Source organism: Filicampus tigris, chromosome 3 (assembly GCF_054856515.1).
Source record: "Filicampus tigris isolate MCC_2025a chromosome 3, RoL_Ftig_1.0, whole genome shotgun sequence".
NCBI lineage: Eukaryota > Metazoa > Chordata > Actinopteri > Syngnathiformes > Syngnathidae > Filicampus > Filicampus tigris.
This window is the reverse complement of record NC_141219.1, coordinates 3,079,343-3,099,997: the sequence shown is the minus strand read 5'-3', so window position 1 is coordinate 3,099,997 and position 20,655 is coordinate 3,079,343. Positions and strand designations below refer to the sequence as shown.

Genomic DNA, 20,655 nt, shown 5'->3' with positions numbered 1-20,655 from the left:
AGTGGGTACGGTACAGTCGCCTACAGCAGAAAAGCTGCGATAGTGACCCAAACACCATATAGCAGCAGTTACCAGATTTTCCTTCAAAGACAACACCGCGATGGAATACCAAAAAGGATGTTGTTACTCCTGATTCTCCTTGCCGGGCCTATTAGAAAACAAACACCTGAGCTTGGCTTCATCGCAATAACGTTTATTTGGCAACACTTATTTCCATTCGGGCCTCTTGTCATGGCGCTTTTCGTCAGCTGTTGTGCAGCCACCATGTCATGACAGCGGTGGGGGTTAGCCAAGATGGCTAACCCCATTGTCTCATTGTCTTCCGCCTAACAATGGCCACGTGTATCAGAATCCAACGCGGGCTTTTCCATATCCATTCTGATTGAAAAATCATTGCTCGGCCTATCCAGAGGGACTCCCTCGCAGACCCCACCGACCTTAGCCTATATGTCACTCTGATTTGTATCTCAGCACTAACATTAACAAAGGTGGCCAACACCAAAAGCGACATTACCTTACTTTATGAACAATATATCCTGCACCTGTACTTTCATTACTTCTCAACCCCCACTTTTGGTAGACACGTCCCCAACTAGAACCCATCTGACAAACATTTGGCCGACCGGGCTAGACGTCTAGGGGAGCCCTGTGTCGAGTTCACCGCACAGGAAAGACGACGTCTACATCAGCCAGCAACCTAAAAGACCTTCCATAAATTCAACAAATGGGCTCGGGCGGGAAAGGGCGCTGTTTGTGGGGTGCGGAGGGACGTAAAGCACACCTGCAAGACTTATGTAAGTCTTATTAAACCATAAATTGCTAACACCTCACCCCTTGCTATGGAGTGGGGAATAAATCTTAGCAAGCTGGCCGAGGAGAAAGAGAAAGTGAGAAGGGGGGGGGGGATAAAGGTGGAAGAGGTAGCGAGGCTGAGGATACTAAAGGCCTCACTTTAAAGCACTGCTTTTGGACAGGGCGGGCAATGATGACCTTATACCCGCCACTAGGCAAGGCACAAAAGGGGAGGCAATGGAACTACATGTTTCACAACATCTGTTTGGCTGAGTTTAAGGACACAAATAGCAAAAGAGAGTGGTGAAGTAGTTCGTCAAAGAGCAATTCGAAGAAAAGGGCTGGCCGGCACCAACCTGTAAGTAATAAAGTTTTTGTCATATTTTATGTGTTACATACAATTAATTTCCATAATATCAACATCAATCTCGGCACTGGAAGTCACTCAATGTAATGACAGAGGCATCCTCATGATTTGCGCCAACATTCATCAGAAAATTGACGAATCCAACATTCGCTACCTTCACAAGCTTTCGCCGCTCAGTGAGAAAGCACCTTCAGGCCTGCAGGTAATAGTGCAATAGTGTATCGTCCACAAATACAAGTAGCTTACTCCGAACCATTCCCCCCGCATATTTCCATTCTACCTTTCTATTGTACCATTACCCTGTAGCTTTCCCTTGTACCTTCAACCCATACATTTCTCTTGTACCTTTACCCCGTACTTTTCCCTTGTACCTTTCTTCTGTACTGTTCCTTGTACCTTTCTGTTGTACACTTCCCCCGTACATTTGCCTTGTACCTTTTAGTTTAGTACCTTTACCCCGGACCTTTCCCGAGTACCTTTCTCTTGTACCTTTACCCCAAACCTTTTCCCCGTAACTTCCCATTGTACCTTTCCCCGTACCTTTCACTTGTACCTTTAGCCCGTACCTTTGGCCCGTACCTTTCCCTTGTACCTTTACCCCGTTAATTTTCAAGAATTGTGAACATAAAACTGAATGGAAACACTAGAAATTCCAAAAAAGGCCTAAATTTGAAAAACAAAGTTTTTACACTTAGGAGGTGGATTTTTCAGCATATCAAAAAAGGAAAATGCAAATTTTGGCAATGGAAACATGTTTTGCGAATAAACAAAGCATAGTAGGCTACTCCCATGCACATGGAAGCGCAACCGCCAGTGACAAGGGAAAATGGTGAGCAACACCGGGCATATTTGTAGGAAATCAAGAGTTCCTGAGCTCCAGAGTACTGGTGAGTTCCCAACACGCCCACGCTCTCCTCCCAGCCGGGTTGTGGGTCCTTGAATTAAACATCAAAGCACACAGGAGCACCAGAGACCAAGTGCCATAAATAACAGCGCGCCTGGGGAGAGCAAGGGAGGATGTTCAGATGGGAAGCGAGCAGGTCGCCCAATCACTCCACACATTCTGTGTCAAAGCAAATTTATCTGTTCACAAAATGGGCGACGTTGTGTGCGGTTATCGATTTGCTCGTGCCATCTGTCTTTTGAAATTGCGGCCAGCCGGTTCTGGCATGGCTGACTCTTGTCCCCGGTCATGCACCGGGTGGAGCAAAGGCGGAGAAGATGGGATGGGGTGGATCTCGCTGCAGATACCAACATTTTTTAATTGGGATGTTTGGGGGCTCAGTGTTACGATGACCGACATGCAGCCTATCTCATACAATAAAAATGTGAGCTGTTTTGAAGAACTGTTTAGCTCAGCAATGGGCAGCTGGTGACCCCACTCTGAATAGACCATTGATTCAATTTTTTTTTTTTTTAAATTGTTCTTTGGGGGCCGCAGGGTAATTATAAACATTTTTTCCTCTACTATAGTGAACCCCCGAATACTTGTGGCTCAGCACCATTCGTGGATTTTTGGTCAATATTTGAAAAAAAAAATGCTTTTGTTTTAACTTTTTCGGAGTGAGCAAACCCCTGTGTTTCATGGAAAATATATACGGGAGGTATGTCAGCGTTTTTTGTAGAATATTTTGGGTTTAAAACCTCTCCCCCCTATCCATTTCAGTATCAATTATATGCTGATTTTCGTGGTTTAAAGTCTTCAATTAACTTAAACCGACTTTGGGCTCCATTGGTGGGATAGACTCTGGTCTGGTTGCCAGCCAGTTGCAGGACGCATACAGACAAACAGATATTGTTTGGATAGGCAATTTTAGTCTTCTATTTAACCAAGGCACATGTTTTTGGGATGTCGCGGGGGTATTTTTCTCTCCCATTCTGGCGGAACACATTGTAGCTCTTCAGGGGCAATGGAACTTCCAGTTACCACCGCCGTAATGAACTCGTCAGCCTGATGTCAGTAGATGACAGCGGAACCGCTCTATGGGTGGAAATGTCTGCCGGAGATGATGATAAACATCTCATTTGTCGCCGACACCTGTGCACACAAGTCGAGGCCCGCCCTCCATCATCGGTTACGCGTCCTCCAAGTCGCAGTGTACCTCCACGTTGAGTAGCAGGCCTTCAAACACGAGGCCCACAGCTGCTGCTGTGTATTTTTGTCAGGCAGGCACACACAAACACACACGTGCGCTGGCATGCGTGGCTGTTTGTGAAGGGCACATGTTACTGGGTAAATCATCACAGCCATGGCAAACTGTTCGCCCCCCGTCCACCCCCCCACCCACCCGGCAATTTTATGAGGGAATGTAGCTTAGTTGTTATATTTGAAGTCTGCGCTTTGTATGCAGGCCGTGCTTATTAGGACAGATTGAGGATGTTTGCTCCTGGTGTCTGCGCTCCTCCCATGCCCGTGAAGGACACACACAAATGCACGCACACTCGCAAACACACACTTTGGAGTTCCGAGATGGCTCTTTTGTACTTTTCATCAGAGGAAAAAGGGAGTGTGTGTAAGTCTCAGGGGGCAAATACAGATGAACAGCAACAGCAGGGGAGTCGAGACTCGAATTTGAAGGGTAGAAGAAGGTTACTGTATTTCAGCACAGAGCAGCCAGGGGCGTTTTTCAACTCAACTGCGGATGGGGGAGGCGTCTGTTTGGGGTGAGGGTCTTCTAAAGCAGGATGCCTTTATTTGTACAAATATTTTTTTTTTGTCAGATTTCTGCATATAATGGCTGGGGGGTTAATTCGCTCAGTTGTATGCCGCCGATTGGGGAGGCACCTACGAGGAGAGAGGCGTCAATTAGTGGGAAGGCCTTTTTTTTGCATGCTGTTTTTGCAATTTTATTGAACAAAAACAATTTAGATATAAAACAAAAATAAAAAGGACTACTGTCAAGAAATGTAAATGAAATGAGGCGGAGAGGGTGGAACAAATAGACACACAACATTGCGGAGTGATCCCATGTCAGGGGTGTTGAAAAAAAAGGAAATATATTTGCAAATACGCGTAGAGCAATGAAACGTCCCCGCACTCCCACCAAAAAATGTCAGTAAAACAGGTGTCCATCAGTGACGGTCAGTTGTCGAAGTCAGTAGTTCCCATCCTTTTCGATACAGCACTTATAGAAATCCTCATAGAAAATTGCACATTCACTAAATATGAGTAAAAAGAACAGTTATATTGTCTGATGAAAACACTTGGCTTTTTGACATTCTTCATAAAGTGGAACTAGAGAGGCCTCTTTCCAAATCAGCGGAGGTTGGCATTTACAAAATTTTGCTGGTCCGCCAATTGTCATCCATCAGCGGCCTGGGTACCCGTCTGTTATTCGTCAGTCCATCATTTTTCGTGAGTAACCAAATTATAATTGTCAGTTGGTCAGTTTGTGCCCCCCCCGGCCCAAAAATAATGTCAAAAAAACGGGTGTCCATCAGGGACAATATCCCACTGCCGTCAGTGCTTAGTCCGTCATTTTTAAAAAAGTATCCCATCAGACATCAGCAAAATGGGTGTCCGTTAGTGACGGACTGCCGCACTGGCCCATCAGTCTGCAAATATATACCTACAAAGTGGTTGGGAATCACTGGACAACGTAAGTCTTGATTCCTGGAGTATTTTGACAAAACAATAAAGACACCTGGGAACTGTTTCAAATTGCAAGCAAAAGCACGATCTGCCTCCTTTAATAGCTTTTAAAAAAGTGATCATTTCACTGCGAATGACCTGACCTTTTCTGTTTCACCCAGACCAAATATTGGTCCTGTCACATCTGGTGTTTTATGTTCGAGCCAAACTGAAAAGTCCTAACTTCCCTACCAACAAAATAGGTGTGAAAAGTACACTGTTCTTGTGCCCACATGTTTTCAGAGCAAATGGCCCAAAAACGTACAATGGAGGCACTCACAGAAGCGAGTCGGTGTTGAGATGTTAAGCTACACGATGGAATAATGTCCTCATATGTCTCATTTCTTGGGAGATAATGACATTCGGGCACTGTCGCCTTTGTTTGTTTAATGTGACGTTAAATGGCCGTGGTGATCGGCCTTCCTGCTGCTATCTCTTACATTTGTCCCGTCAGCACTGATGAGAGCGCTCCATCTTCACTATGAATGGAGGAAATAGAGGAGGGGGGAGAGAATAATGATGATGACACCCCTTTTTTCTCTTTTTGGTCCAGCCCCAATTACCCACTAATGTGCAATAGAAGCAGAAAAAATGGACAACCGTGAGGTGCAAAGGCAATATCATTCCTTTTTTTTTTTCTCCGTCCTTTTGATGGGAATGATCGCGTTCCGTCCCAAACACCTGCGCTACACCTTGACCTGCTGCCCAAATGAATGCAGTTAATGACAATTACCCCCGCAGGTGTCACAAATGCGACATGTACTGATGGCGACCTATGTGGAGGCCGCGCGTGCTTGTCTTCCGAGTCAGTACGTAATGATAACAGCTGGAATGCCGAGCGCCGGGGTACGATTGTGTACCAGAGTAATCTATTTGTGTTTACCTCACTAACCAGTCCGCACAAATCAGAATGGATCGACTTGGCCCGTTTCCTCCGGGATGGAGGCTGCCGGGGTGCTTTGAGCCATTAATGTGAATTTGCTCGAGAAATTGTTTCAGCGACAAGGCTTAGATGTTATTTGTGCACAGGTGAGAACACAACAAGGTTACTGAGGGATACGGCGTCCATCCTATAGGACATTTCAAGTCCTATTTAGTCGCTTTTTAAAGTGGAAGTCAAGCCCCCCAAAAATCTTTACAAAAATAGGCTATATCAGCCTCCACTAGTCCAAACACGGTGTTCTGATCAATATTGCATTTGTGGAATATGAGTTAAGCAGCAAAATCCGCCCATTTTTAGCCATCCAAGCGGGCGGCCATTTTGTCACTTCTGTCGACTCAAAATGACATCACAGTTGCTCAGGGCTCAGGTATCATGGCTCACTTGTTTTTCTGAAGCTGAGCCAATGATTGGTCGTTACCTGAGCCCTGAGCAACTGTTTTGTCATTTTCAGTCTAGAGTAAGTGACAAAATCGCCGCCCACTGAGATGGAAAAAAACGGGTGGGTTTTACTGCTTAACTCATATTCCAAAAACGCAATAATAATCAGAATGCCGTGTTTAGACTAGTGGAAGTGCAGATGACATATCATTGTTGTAAAATTTTGGGGTTGACAAACCCTTTAAAGTCACAGCTGTTTATTTTGTCTGCACAAGTCAATTGATAATAAATGTTTGGCCCTCAATTTATTTTGTGCAGCAGTGCTTTAAGGGTCAGCATCCAAGGCAATTAAGAGTCAGTTCAGCAAACCAAAAGTAACATTATTTTGAAAACAAAAACATGCATTTTTTTAATCATCAATGATCATAACGTATTATTTTGTAGACATAAAAGAAAATGTAGTATTCAACAAACCAAACTAGTTAGTGGTAAAGAGAGAATTTAGAGTCTTCAACATCCTTTTTTAAAATTTGTTTGGTTTTGTTCATTTCAAAGAAATAATATGTCTGCGTGCTAAGCAAGCCCAAGTCTACTCGCTCTTTTTTTGTAGACAGCACGCCTGAGCTGTGGCACAAATGCTGGCGCATCCTGATTTGCTCAAGGCTCGCACGCATTTCATTCATAAATAGGTAAACAGTGGGCATATATAAATACTCGGAATACTTGCAATATATGTTTTACGACCACATTTAAAGGGAATGAGAGTCGACTGTGACCGTTGCAACAGCGGTGCAGCCTTCCCTCTCGAAGTACTGCTGGCCTGCTTTGACTGCAAAATTACCATCACTGGGTCTAACCCGCCTCGGCACAGAGATATGCCACGCACCGCGCCGGCTTGGTCCACTCATTCTTTGGCGAGCACCCACTGTATCAGCCAAAAGGTTGACAAAATGGATTCGTGCAAATTACACATCTGTATTTTCATCATTCTATGTGAAAAGGGTGTTAACATTTGAAATAAACAGTGCTCATTCGTTACCGATCCAGTCAAATTCCTGAGCTCCCGGATAGAAATGCAAATTGTAACCGACCGTGTGTGTGTGTGTTCAGTTAATCGTAACCTTCCCGTACGGCCAGATTTCCCAGTGCTGAATGACATTTTTCAGGTGCAGCAGTCAACTTTCACCCTCTTCCCCCTGTGAGGCCGTCCCTTTCCCCGGATGCCCGCATTAGCATAAAGGCATTAAAACGTGAATAGGAATTAATTTGGACTTTCCCCTCCATAGGAATTAATGGAAGTTTGTTCTGCCCGTACCGCTCAGGCGCCTGCCGCTCTTCCACAGTCCATAAATATTAATATTAATACACCGTCGCATTTAAAGGCAGCGCTTGGCTGCTGCCATATACAGAATATTATTAGAGATCACGATACGTTTCTCATGAGAAGTACAGCTGAGTGAATGCATTACCGTGCCGTTGTGATCTGTAAAATCCAATCTTCAGACGGCACAAAAAGTTATTTTCAGAGAGACGGAAGATTAGCAGCGCCGAATGGCTGCTGTCTAAAGCCATTAGGCAGCTGGGGATTTTTTTTTTTTCTTCTTCTGCTCATTCAGAGAGGAGAGCCCACATCTTGAGCTCTATCGCAGTCACACCGCTGTAGTGCTATTATCATGCCCGAGTAGATCATCTAGGCAGATAACGATTATCTTACCGCGGTGCTCCAGTCCACTCGGCCGCGTAATACCCGCCGCGAAAAAGTTTTTTGATGCTCGTCCAAATCGCTGTCGTCACTTTCTTCTGTCTGCTCGCGGGGGCCTTTGTTGCTTCGCCGTGTGCCCTCGTTTGTGTTTTTTTTTTTATCGTACGCCATCTATGACACTGCAGTGCTTTCAAAGCCGCGCCTTGAAAATCTGGTTAAGAGCTTGTATTCAACTCTGAATCACTCAAAAGTGTGTCTATACGTTTTTATGTAGCCAGTTGTTAAGGTCTAATGCCAGGATTCCTTTTGTGGGGCTTGCCAACTGCAGCGGGATTTTAAAGCGGATGCATGGCTTCCAAAGTAGGAAAAGGTTGGCCAAATGTACTGTACATGTGATTGTCATCTCTATATTAACACTAGCGGTTAACTTTGACCTTGTATGACATGTGACATCAATACAAACACTTTAAAATGTCATTCTTTCTCCCTGAAATGTGATGTCTCTTCCTAAAGTGGGCCAAAACACACAAACATCAAACTCTTTAAAAATGTCAATCTTTTGTAGCGGTGCTAGAAAGTTTCTGTACATTGACTCGGTTCTGGCTCAAATTTGACCCATGCCTGCAGATTATTGTATTTTATATTTTTAAACTAGTGGGTTAGATCAAGGAAAATGGTTGTAATGGTGGGAATCTTGAAAGGGAAGCTGTAAAAACTATAATATGTGTATTTTGTATGGGGGATTGTTTAAGAAGGAACTTTCAACAGTCCTGAGACTTGTCTGTGTCCCCACCACATTTCCAGACTTTAGGTTCTCACAGCAATATGCACTTGTTGGTCTTTGATGGATCATGAGGGGCCCCAAAACAGTGACCACAACAATAGTCCATCTTTTAATCCAAAAACATGGGTGCATTCAACTCTATCAGGGTGTTAAAGGGGGGTTATGACTGATAATGTCTGTGAAAGCTTGGCTTGACGTACATCTGTTTCTATTGTAGACCAGACATTCCCAGTATATGGTGCACACATTCCTTGACTGTTTTTGGTGTGGTGGTTGTTAGTACCACAGTTTGTGATGTGTAATGCAGGGATCCCCCAAAAATGGTAGTAAAAATAGGGGTTCACTCACGCATAGAATAATTACCTACTGAGTTGGTCTGTAAAATGTAATTTTTACCTCAGAACTCAAAGGCAGTTTTTTTTTAAGGGTGAATACAAAGAAGAGGGGGTGCGCCAACTCAGTTGGAATGTTGAAGCGGATAAGTCGGGGAAAAGTTTAAGAAAGCCTGTTAAAAATGTTATTGATGCTTTTTAAAATAAGTTGGTGCACCTCCTCTCCTCGCTCACACTCGGAAAAAGCCTCTTTTTGAGTGAAACATGACATTTTGTGGAAGACAAACTCACTGGAGAGAAATAAAAATAACATTCATGTGTGGATCTGATCTCAACTATTATTTTAATCTTCCGCACCCCATGTATCACACATTGCACATCCTCCAGGATTGATATAGTATGTATAGAAATGTAGAAAGTCAGTCTCAATTTGCGATGGGTTGGGGGTGGGCCAATCTACTTAGCAGGCTCCGCCATTGTAAAGGTGTCGATGTTGACAGTTGACAGCGGGTGCTTTTGTGGGGCATTGGTTGTCACGTTCTTCAAGGGGGCTTCACAGAAGAAGCGAGAAGGCGAACAGCCGCCACACTCCGTCAACGCTCACATCTTTAATCCAAGATCGTCCATCTTTACTCTTTGCACGTCAAACCGAATACATTGTGAGCCACAGGAAGCACAGCGAGAGTGTATGAGGGAAGAGAAAAGACACATGATGCAATACCCGCAAAGTGTCCAGAGAGGGGGTTGCTTAGTGAGTTACAAGCTTGTATTTTTTTGTTTAGGGGACTCAAAAAGAGCAATAGCAACATTATGGGACAGAGGGATTACAATAACTGGAGAAATGATGATATTTTAGCACATTTTCCCAGTACTCAATCATTTGGCAACCATTGAAATATAATTGGTACAATACAAAAATAATAACTCGTAAATCGTACATATTTTGCAAAAGTTGCACAATGCCTGATGATGATGTCATAATTTGTTTTAATATTAGATTTCATCACACTTCTTAACACTATATGTACAAGTAATCTGAAAGACTGAGATGCTTGATCATTCAGCCTTTGCGATTAAAGTTTTGTGTTCTGTGTTTTCATGTTCTACAAATTTCTCCATTCTGGGAATAATATCGGTCATCTTGTGCTTTGATTCTTTTTCCCGTAACAAGTTATTGCAGGTTTAAAATATTACCCAACTATTTTCTTTCATTCTTTTTTTTTTTTTTTCATGATGAAGACAGTTTAACTCCGAACTTTGGGGAAAATTGGGAAAAGTCATTATAATAAAGTAAAACAAAAAAGAACTTGAGGAACATGAGAAAAGATATACATACTAAATAATGTATATATATATATATATATATATATATATATATATATATATATATATATATATATATATATATATATATATATATATTTTTTTTTTTTTATTATTGTTTTTGTCGCAGTAAACAGGATGTATTTTTATCACCAGAAAAGGATCTCTTTCTAATAATTGAACTTTCTTTGGGCATTATTTGAGCTTTATTCTCATAACTTTTTTACAATCAAAATTTACTTTATTTTTATTTATTTATTTTGGGGTGTCTGGCCCTTCCACCTCATAATATTTGTAGTTTATCTTTGTTTTTTATCGCAGTGTGCAATTTGAACACCCGCAGAAGTCACCAGATGCGCCAACTGTTGTTCTTAAATGTTGTCTTATAATACAGAAACACATACTAACAATGGTGCTATTTATTTATCCCCGCTAATCGGCCAAGTTCAGAATGTTTGTGGCTCTCGTTTGTGCGTCAGGTCATTCCAACAGCGTGGCGATGCTTCCCCTCTCATCAAGCCCACCGCAGCACCCCTCCTTCCCACAATTCCCATAAACGCTCATAATTGCTGCATTAAACTTGAGTTTATTATTTTCCTCCAGGTGCAGGTGTGCAGATGATATGAGAGCCCAGGTTGCATTTACATACAAATTGAAGGTTTTTTTTTCCCACCTTCTATTAATCAGGCAGGCAGCAGGAATCAAACGGCAACACTCCATCAGGCCCTTTAAATACATTTGGTGACATTTTTACCTGGCATTAGCATGATAGGGCAAGCAGAGTATAATGTAGCAATGATTGCTTTTCCATTGAAAGCACAAACGGTTTCATTTTTCCTGTCATCTCAAATAAGTGTTAAAGAGGGGTTTGGAGGCTATTGTGCAAACGCCGTATGCTGGGGGACTCAGGACCACTGATGGCCATATTAAATAACCATTAGCGGCTGAGCTTAGATCACTGTGGCATTCGCCTCCTCCGAATTCACTCGCAACGAGGAAGGCCGAGCCGTGCCAGCTTCCATAGAACCACATCGGCCCCGGCTCCATTTTTCCTCCAACTAAACGCATTACAACGGTAATTTTGTGACTGTTAAGATAACTAGCGTTAACAAGCACTTAATTAAAATGTACAATAAATAGCCGTCTGCAGCCTTATCTCTCCTCCAGAGCCACGCTGGTAGGAGGCTCCAATGCTCAGGCCGGCTGTTCCCCAGCTCGTTTGCAGATTAATTGCTTTTCTGTCTGGCAGAAGCTTGCCTGCGCCGCAGCCAGATCGTAAATAGCCAGATAGGGAGTTGATCAATCAGGACTCTCTCTCGCTCTCTCTCTCGCGCGCGCTTGTGTTTGTATAGATTTCCCACCAGCGGTAAATACGCATCCACATGCTTCTGTAATGGGGCCAAAGCTCAGTCTATAAAGATAAAGAGGGGTTGGGGCTCGCATCTTATCACTGCATCCCGTTAATAACAAGGTGCTGCAAGCATTTAACTAATTGTCCGAAATTGCATACATTTATTGAATCATTGTGGAGTACAATACCTGCAGTATCGATTCACTGACATTGATGGAAGAACTGTAAAGCGACTAACTTTATCCAAGAGAAGATTAAGATTAAGCCAAATGGAGACTACGGAATGTAATAGTTTCCGCATCGATTAATTGGTATTGATGGAGTAAATAAGACACATGAGGAGTTGAGACTTGGAGTTTTGGTAATTGCTTGATAGTGCACATCGCTGCCACACTCGGAATTCAGGCAGAGTTGTAGAGGATCAAATATTTATTCCAGGCAATAAAATGCTATAATATTGTCTTTTGACTGCTATTCCGCCAATTACAATAATCCTTAAACAACCATAGCAAATGAAGAACAATGATTTCTTTGGAAGTGAATCTCTTAGCACAGGCTGCAATTTGAAGACCCGAAGAAAATATGCTTCCTAGCCCACCACAGTTCAAATGTTGTCTCACGTTGGGAGGTGGCAATCTACCAAATTCACAAAGATCAATGAATGCCTTAATCTTTACGCCAGTCTCTTATAACCATATACCACCATTGATAGCATTTGGCATTTTTATAATTTGGTGCTTGTTCACATGAGGGAAAGCCTTTTTTTTTTTTGCTCGAGTGAATGAAAATATGACATAAAAAAAATAAAATAAATAAAAAATGCAGATCTGGGCATTCCGCCTATGTGATGAACCGGTCCGTTTATCCGCCTATGACGGACGCCCATTTTGCAGGCGATACATGACAGATGGGAACCTGAAGAAAATAAACGGACTAAGCATAGTTGGAAGCCCATTTTTTCCGTCTATGTCATCGTCTATTTTCACAGTGAGGCTTCAATGGCCACAGCGAGGTTTCCCTTTCCCGTTGGCTGCGGCCAAGGCTTTTCGACAGCTTCTGCGTCCTAAAAGGAGACGCATTTAGTCCGGCCACGGCGAGTCTTTTCGCTTCAAATATCACTCAGCGCGAGGAGGGGTGGGGGGTACTTGTGGAAGTTGGTCGAAGTCGGTACACGGAAACGCTAACGGAAGCGTTTAAAATGATAGTAGGACCGGCCTATAGGCGATTCCTATTTGGTCCGGCCGGACAAAAATCCGGATAGATGGACGGCGGAAGGCTACCCCCGGCTGCAGGCGGAAGGCGATAAACTCACCGGGAAATTTTTGTAAAATGCCCAGCTCTGAAAAAAATAGGCCCCTTGGGGGACATAAGGCAAAGGTTGACAAAGCAGAGAGGTGCACTTATAAAAAAAATGTAAAAAATGAGTGAGGAAGTGTTGTCTCACATTGAATTACGAGCGCACAGATCACTCGTTGAAGCCCTGACTACGCAAACAGGATGTGACACAGAGGACACGCGAGGCTCTTCCAGCACTGGGGGTCTTCCCACTCAGTCGCTTCTGAGTGGGAGATTTATCATCTGGAGGTTAGCGGGGGTGACATCAGTGAAGGAGGAGGGGAGGGGGGGTTAGTGAGCTACAAAAAGTTTGTTTTCTTCCCTTTCGTGTGGAACAACAGGGCGCTTGCAGCTTGCTTTACCTTACGGCCGACTTCCATAAAGCAACAAGGGAGCGAGCTGCAGCCACATGTCTGACGCGTAATGTGATCCCACAGGGTTTGACCGCTGTTAACTTTTATTACTGTAAATACTCACACTGCCTCTGGCTGCTTTTATGTGCGCCTTGTGTTTGATTAACCCCCACGATACACTCTAAGCCCATTTGTACGCACCCGCCACACAAGTAAAGGGGAGGAAGGGGGGCATAAAATGCGTCGCTATAAAACATGCGCAGACAGACATAAATAAATATAATGTCAACTCAGGTTACCTCAACAAAAATCCGGGGTTATTTTGGCAGCCATTTTTGTTTTAGTCTTGGTTTGAGTCTTTTGGATGAAAATGCTTATAAGTCACATTTTAGTCTTTTCTACATGTGACAGTTTTGGTCAGTGAAAATTCAGAAAGGCTTTAGTCTCATTTTAGTCACATCCATCCATCCATCATCGATACCGCTTATCCTCACAAGGGTCGCGGGGCGTGCTGGAGCCTATCCCAGCTGTCTTCGGGCAGTAGGCGGGGGACACCCTGAATTGGTTGCCAGACAATCGCAGGGCACACAGAGACAAACGTCCACACTCACAATCACACCTAGGGGCAATATTTTTTTAGAGTGTCCAATCAACTTACCATGCATGTTTTTTTGGAATGTGGGAGGAAACCGGAGTACCCGGAGAAAACCCACGCAGGCACGGGGAGAACATGCAAACTCCACACAGGGAGGCCGGGGCCGGGATTGAACCCACGACCTCTGAACTGTGAGGCGGACGTGCTAAGCAATCGACCACCGTGCCGCCATTTTAGTCACATATTGTTTTTTAATTAATACTAGTTTAAATTGATATTTATAATTATTGAATTACTTTCATATTTTTGACAAAATACTACTATGTGAAGATAACGGACTTAACTATCAGACAAGCAAAGCAAAAGTACAACAGCTTATTAATCACATGAGTACCACCCACCCTGTACGTATTTTTTTTACACATTATTATGTATTTTCTTGTTTTTTTTCAGTCTTTCTTTCTGAGCAATGGCCCAAATTGAAATGCAGCCCTGTCTGTACAGCTCGATTCGTTGATCTTTCTATGTTGGTAACAGAAGCATTCCACTTGCCACCCAGCCCAAAATTCACACCTGCTCTGCACATAACAGTAACACACACATAAGCTATTGATTTGACATTATCACAACAAAGCTAACTTAAGCCTAAAGCTAGCCAGCAGCCCATTTGTGTCAGGAGTTAGATTTAAGCTTGCATTGAAATTTATCACAAGCCGATTGTTGAGTATACAGTTTAAGATATGTTGAGAGGGCTTTGAATGAACATTGGTGAAAAACACAGTGAAAGAGAAGGAGAAGTATTTCCTCTTCACCGCATCCACCAATATACACAAATAAAGTGTGGCTCTGTAATGGTGATACAAACAAAATAAGTCGGCATTCATTATACAACAAAAAGTTACATACAAGCGTTAACATGTCGACAGCTCTCATCTCATCTGATAATAACTTGACATGAGCCCGGGAGGCAAACATGCGCACACCCGTGGACTTTGTAACAGAGATGCATTAAAAATAGCAGCACTCCATTCACACACACACATAAAATGTATTATTAACAAATAAAGTAATTAACAATCGTTAAAATCACTAGCGTAGATGACGTGAGGTTGGTGGGTTTTGTGAACCCATGGGCCTTCTTGTGGTCAATCTTATTTTTTATTTTTTTAAATGTAATGTTGCCACAGTTGACCCTCGCGGCGGCAGGTAGCACGGAGTGTAATGTTATCTCGACCTACATTCAGGCATTTTACTTTATTTTACTTTTACCGTCTACAGCCAGGTTCCCCTTCCTCCGTTTGTCTTTCCGCCTCTTTGTCCGGCCGGACGACCGATCCGCCTATCATTTTAAACGGGCTTCCGTTAGCGTTTCTGTCTACCACCTTTGACCACTTCCAAGGAACTTTACACACTGAGCAGGTTATATTTTATATGTACAGTACCGTATATAAGATAATTAACGGAACCCCACATTAGAAAGCATTTGGCGACGGCGGCAAGGCAAATGTCCCTCTACGGACAAAATCTCAAACAGAACCCAGGCTGCAACCTTCTGCCTGGGCCGGTTGGTTTGGGATGGAGAGACAGAATAAAGGAAGAGAGAATAGACTGACAGAAAGTAGGATTGAGGGGGTGAGCAGCTGGGGGAGGGATGAGATAAGTTTGATAAGTAACAACATCAGCCAAATAAACAACAGCAATAGTCCCATGATAACAGCAACAAAGGCGATACTGGTTGCCTCACTCCCCTTCATGACATTGTGGGTGATACATACAGTGGTTCATGTGTTTTTATATATAGATGACAGTTTAGAATCTAATCTAACAGTGCAATCAATCAAGATTATAAGTCTGACTCTATCAATTTCCAATGTTTTCGATCAAGTAAACATGTCTGGAAATACAGTATCGACAGTCAAACGGCAGAAGAGCGGTTTGCGTGTTTCGTCTGTTCTTCCTCCATCATGGCTCAATGATGGAAATAAGTAAGGAGGATTGTGGACGATACAAATACATAAAGCAGGTAAGGTGTATGCAGGACTTCAAGGCTCTTTCTTCATAACTCACTGTGTAAGGAGGCTGTCAGTATGCATGAGAGTGGGTTATGTTAACAACTGAATTAGCAGCCAGGCACATGTATCCCGGTGGTGCCCTGTTAAGGGATCCCGCCGACACTCATGGTGGTCCGGAGGCCTGTGGGGGCGGTCTGGCAGGCAGATTAGGGGAGCGATCGTTCGTTCGCACTTATCAGGCCCACTTTGGCCGCCGTGATTTATAACGTGAGAACATGATAAATGTAGTTGTGAGCAACCCCGGTGGGGGATGAGGGTTAAAATAGGAGGGGGGTGGACCATATGAATCTGTCAGTTTGAACCTGCCGGATGGAAGCATTCCAACCGGAGGACAGGAGCTGTGATCGTGGCGAGCGAAGCATCCTGCGTCCTCTCGCTTTCCGCTCATAAATCAGCCTGCAAGGAGCTCTTGCTGCCCTCTGGCCTGTGCTCCCGTCTCGCTTAACCTCACTCTTGCCTGATGACATGTCCTTCTGTCTTGGGCCATTTTCACCCGTACAAATATCTTTATAAAGACACGTATTCGTATACATCATGTGTTTTGGCCTTTTGTTCTCATACAAGCTGCGTTTTTGGATGCCGTTTAGACCACCGGGTTCAAATTTTCAAAAAGTTGGACTAGAGTCCGGACTCGACACGTGTTTTTGTTGTCTCAGACTTGACTCTGACTCCTTGGCATTTAACTCGTACTTGTCTCGGACACCGGTCTCGCAAAATGCTTTTATCGACTTGATCGAGTTCAACGATTTCATGAAAATGAACGTCCTTCTTCAAAAGAAACTTGAAATTAAGTTTTTCCAATGATCAAAATAGCCATCTGATTGGTTAACCTGACCATGAGGGAATCAGGGACAGAAAACCCTGCTGTTCATTCATTAGCTTTGAGTTTGGTGCTGTTTTGTAGCCGCCTCTCACTGCTCGGTGCAGTTTGCTGCTCCTCGTCTCTTCCCCGAAGTCGACCACCATGAATATTGTTTTTGTTTTTTAGCTTCAAGCGCGGTTAATAAAGCAAATGAACAGCTTTTAGTTCCTATATATATGTAGCCTTGATTGGACCATCCTCTGATTGCTCATTGTGCCCCGGTGTTGTGACAGCCTGAGCAGAAACAATCAATAAGAAAAGCAACAGTGGCCTAAGTGGGTCAACAGAGGAAGATAACTCACACAGCGACCACAGGAGACTTGATGGAAAACAAAAGGCTATTGTAATAGATTTAGCTCCACACTTTCTCGTTATTGTTTGGACCTCAGAGAGGAAATGATGAACGGGTTGGTTACATTTTCGGAGCGAGACACCTGTGCTGACTCTGCGTGATTTGTGCGGTCGGCGCTTACACGTAAATCTCGCTGGCTTCTGGTGACAGTAATTTAACACGGTGCCTTTTTTTGCTATAAATAATTTGCCGCTCATTGATATCCAATACTCGAGAAGAAATATACGGCTTCCACCTCAAGGGGCCGTAGATGTAGCCGGCCACTCACTTTTGTGGTCACAGTTGTGACAGCTAGAAGTCATTTGTTGTGATCATAAGATCCAAATTTATTAGCCTTGAGAGGCTCCGTCGTGGGGATTTACTGTCGAGTTGAGCCACCGTTTTGTGTTATGGATCGTTTTGAACAGTCAAACAGACATTTAGTATTGATTGCATGGTGTGTAGAACTGAAAACATACTACACAGGCATATGAACCGTTTGGTATCAAGAGTGAGCTGGAGTCAATCCCGGCAGACTTTGGTTTAATGGACGCTATGGACTGGTCGCTAATCCCAATTTAATCATTTCTGATGCGATCTTTTTGATTTTGTTTACCCATGTACATTTCAAGGGACACATATCAAATATGGCTGTTTACGCTGATAGAAGAAATGAAACAAATTGTACATAAATAACGCCCGTGTGTCAACAATACGCAGTGGAAGTAAGCAATAAAGCATACATCATGGAAATATTCAATGTTACATACGGTAGTCTTTCTGGGTTTATTTACCCCCTCCATTGATTTAAATAACGGAAACCTTCACATTACTCCACTAGCTATCGTCTGCAATTATTTGATTCATTTAATGATGAACACAGCTCCGATGTAACATATTGGGATCATATTCAATGGTTTACATTTTCATATTAGTTTATATTTACAGAGGGTGTTTTTAGCATTTTAATTTGTGTTGAGTTGGCAGATGCAGGACTGTGTACGTCATTGCTCAGTTTATTTTGAAAGACTGGATCGGGATCAGGTGATTTCCGATATGTCCGTTTACGTTGCGCTCGCATTGGCATATCGCGTTTTTGCTGGCCTACCCAGAGAGAAAAAAAAAAAAAAAAAAAAGAATAGCCTGAGCTGAGATTCAAACCCAGAATGTCTCAACTGTGAGGCAGACGTTCTAACCACTAATCCAAGTTCAACTTTTTTTTTCACTTGTTGAAATGAAGAAAAAATAAAGAATTAACTCACAGGTTGTTTCACCCCAATCCGTCACGTTTTTTTGGGGTGACTTTGTGAGTGATCAAATTGTTGATTGTGGCGCGTGCTGCCACCTCACAGAGGGAAGGGCAGCCACTGATGAGATTTAATTGCTCTGTCTCTTGTCCACTCCTATTAGTTGGTCATTTAACACTATCTGATGGTGCGAGTCTCTTGCGCTTTTACAGGGTTGTGTGTGTGTGTGTGTGGGTGTGTGTGTGAGACATATTTGTAAGTGCTGTGTGTGAGACAGAAGATGTGTGTGTGTATTTGTGTGAGATAGAGAATCCAAAGAGTTATCCTGGCTCATACTGAGGTGCTGCTGTTGATTTCTTCTTGATCAATGAAGAAGGAATCCCAACAGAGCAAAGGAACCAATTTCAGCTTTTACAGTATTATACTCCAAAGTCTCCACTTTGCTGCAACGGCCTATGTATTGGCCCCCCTTCATCTCCTCTCAATTAAAATTGCAACACTGTTCTAAAATTTGAGGATACACAGCTAGAAATGACAAGAATAATATCACGCCAATGTTTCCGTGCCTTACAACTCCGCAGGCTGCAGTGGTACACTGTACAGTCGCCACTCACTTGATACAGCTCTTATAATGGCTCGTTAGATTATTCAGATGCACTTAATATCGCCAATAAGAGCAAACGCAACGCACATTCCACTGTATTTGGCTTAATGCATAGCAATTATTTTTTGGTCACGTTCATTCAAAATAACTTAGAGCATCTTCATAAAAGGTGTAAGAGTGCTAATCAAATTTTTTACAGACTGCTTTTAGCAACAAAAAAATAAATAATGGCTTGTAGCAAGTAAAGAAATAGTTCTTTCAGCTAGTTCTGCCCACTCAGCGAATTCTTCTGTTATTTTTGGTTGACAACAACTGGCTCCTATCTAAATGAATGGGTGAAAGCCATAATTGAGCTTTCACTGGTCACAGGGACATAAAAGTTGTGTACTGTGTAAAATTACCAGTCAAATGTCATGTTACGTTTGTTGTGACTTGTTGCCTCAAACTCTTTTTCCAGTCGTTATACCCCTGATTGGAACTTTGGGTCTATTCCGACTTCCTTTGCGGAGAGCAGTTCATTGGGTTTTTAGCTTTGGCCCATTGGCGGAATTTCATGCAGTTTTCCCGAGCCGTCTCCGTCGCACAACAGTTGTGAACCTCCGCCGTTAACATGCACTGTTTGCAATGTATGTATTTGAAATAAGGAGAGCATGCATCATTGTGTCAAAAACGTAATAAAACGGTTCATGGTAAAGTAGGAAATGGCCTTTGACTGTGTCCATGCAGTGAACATTTTGCCTAATGACATCATCACCCACATCAACACACGAGGCTTTGCGATGTGTCCCGTCGCGCTTTGCCCTTTGACTGACATCTGTTAGGACGCGGCGGTGAGAAGCGGCGTCGACTTGGAGGCGAGCGGTGGCGCTCAATGCATGGGTGTCACTCCTGCGACAGCCCCAGAGCCATTAATTTTAGCCTCTGGAGTGGTAACTAGATCCCACGCACACCGCCTCCCCCTCCCTCCCCTGCACAGCGAGGCTCCTAAATATACATTTATTTTCAGAAGGAGTCCCCCCCTTAACGTCAGGATGTGATGGATGTTGACTAATCGGATGGCGTGCGAGCGTATGTCCACTGTCAGGTCCCTTTACGTTGGCTGAGTGGTGGGTGTAAATCTCCTTGAGGGTGATTTGTTGGTGGCGGGGGTCTTGTCTTTGGTAAGGATCTTGGAGATATGATACCCTGTGCTGTTGCTGCCTAAGCGGGTCTATCTTAAGATGCTGCACGGAGGCCTGGCATTCTACTAAGTCTCCAAGGCTTTGAGGGTAGGCAGCAGGAGGGCTGCCTGTGGCCTACACTTACTCCAAGAAATACTTGTCTATTCTTGCCTCTGGATGGTGTACACACACTCATAACATATCTCAACAAGAGCATGCAGAGAGCTCACATGGGCATAAACATTTGTCACCTGCAAAATCATACCTGAAACCCCAAATCACATCATATTCATAGTTTTACTATAATGCATCTATCTAGACTGAAATCCTACCTCAGAATTTAAATTAGTTTGAATTAGATTTGACAATTCTGAAAAATGTCTGAATGTGTGTGTTAAGAGTTTAAATCTGGATCAAAACAGAACTGAACAGCTCCCATCGGTTTTGACTGTCCGTGACATCACTACGCGACTCAAGCACCAATGCGCCAGAC

General features: G+C 43.3%; 1 long non-coding RNA gene across 1 annotated transcript in view; it reads right to left on the bottom strand.

Annotated features, from left to right (window-relative positions):
- Window positions 1-20,655, bottom strand: part of LOC147149584 (uncharacterized) — a 137,663-nt gene that overhangs the window by 13,959 nt on the left and 103,049 nt on the right. The gene's annotated exons all lie outside the window — the stretch shown is intronic.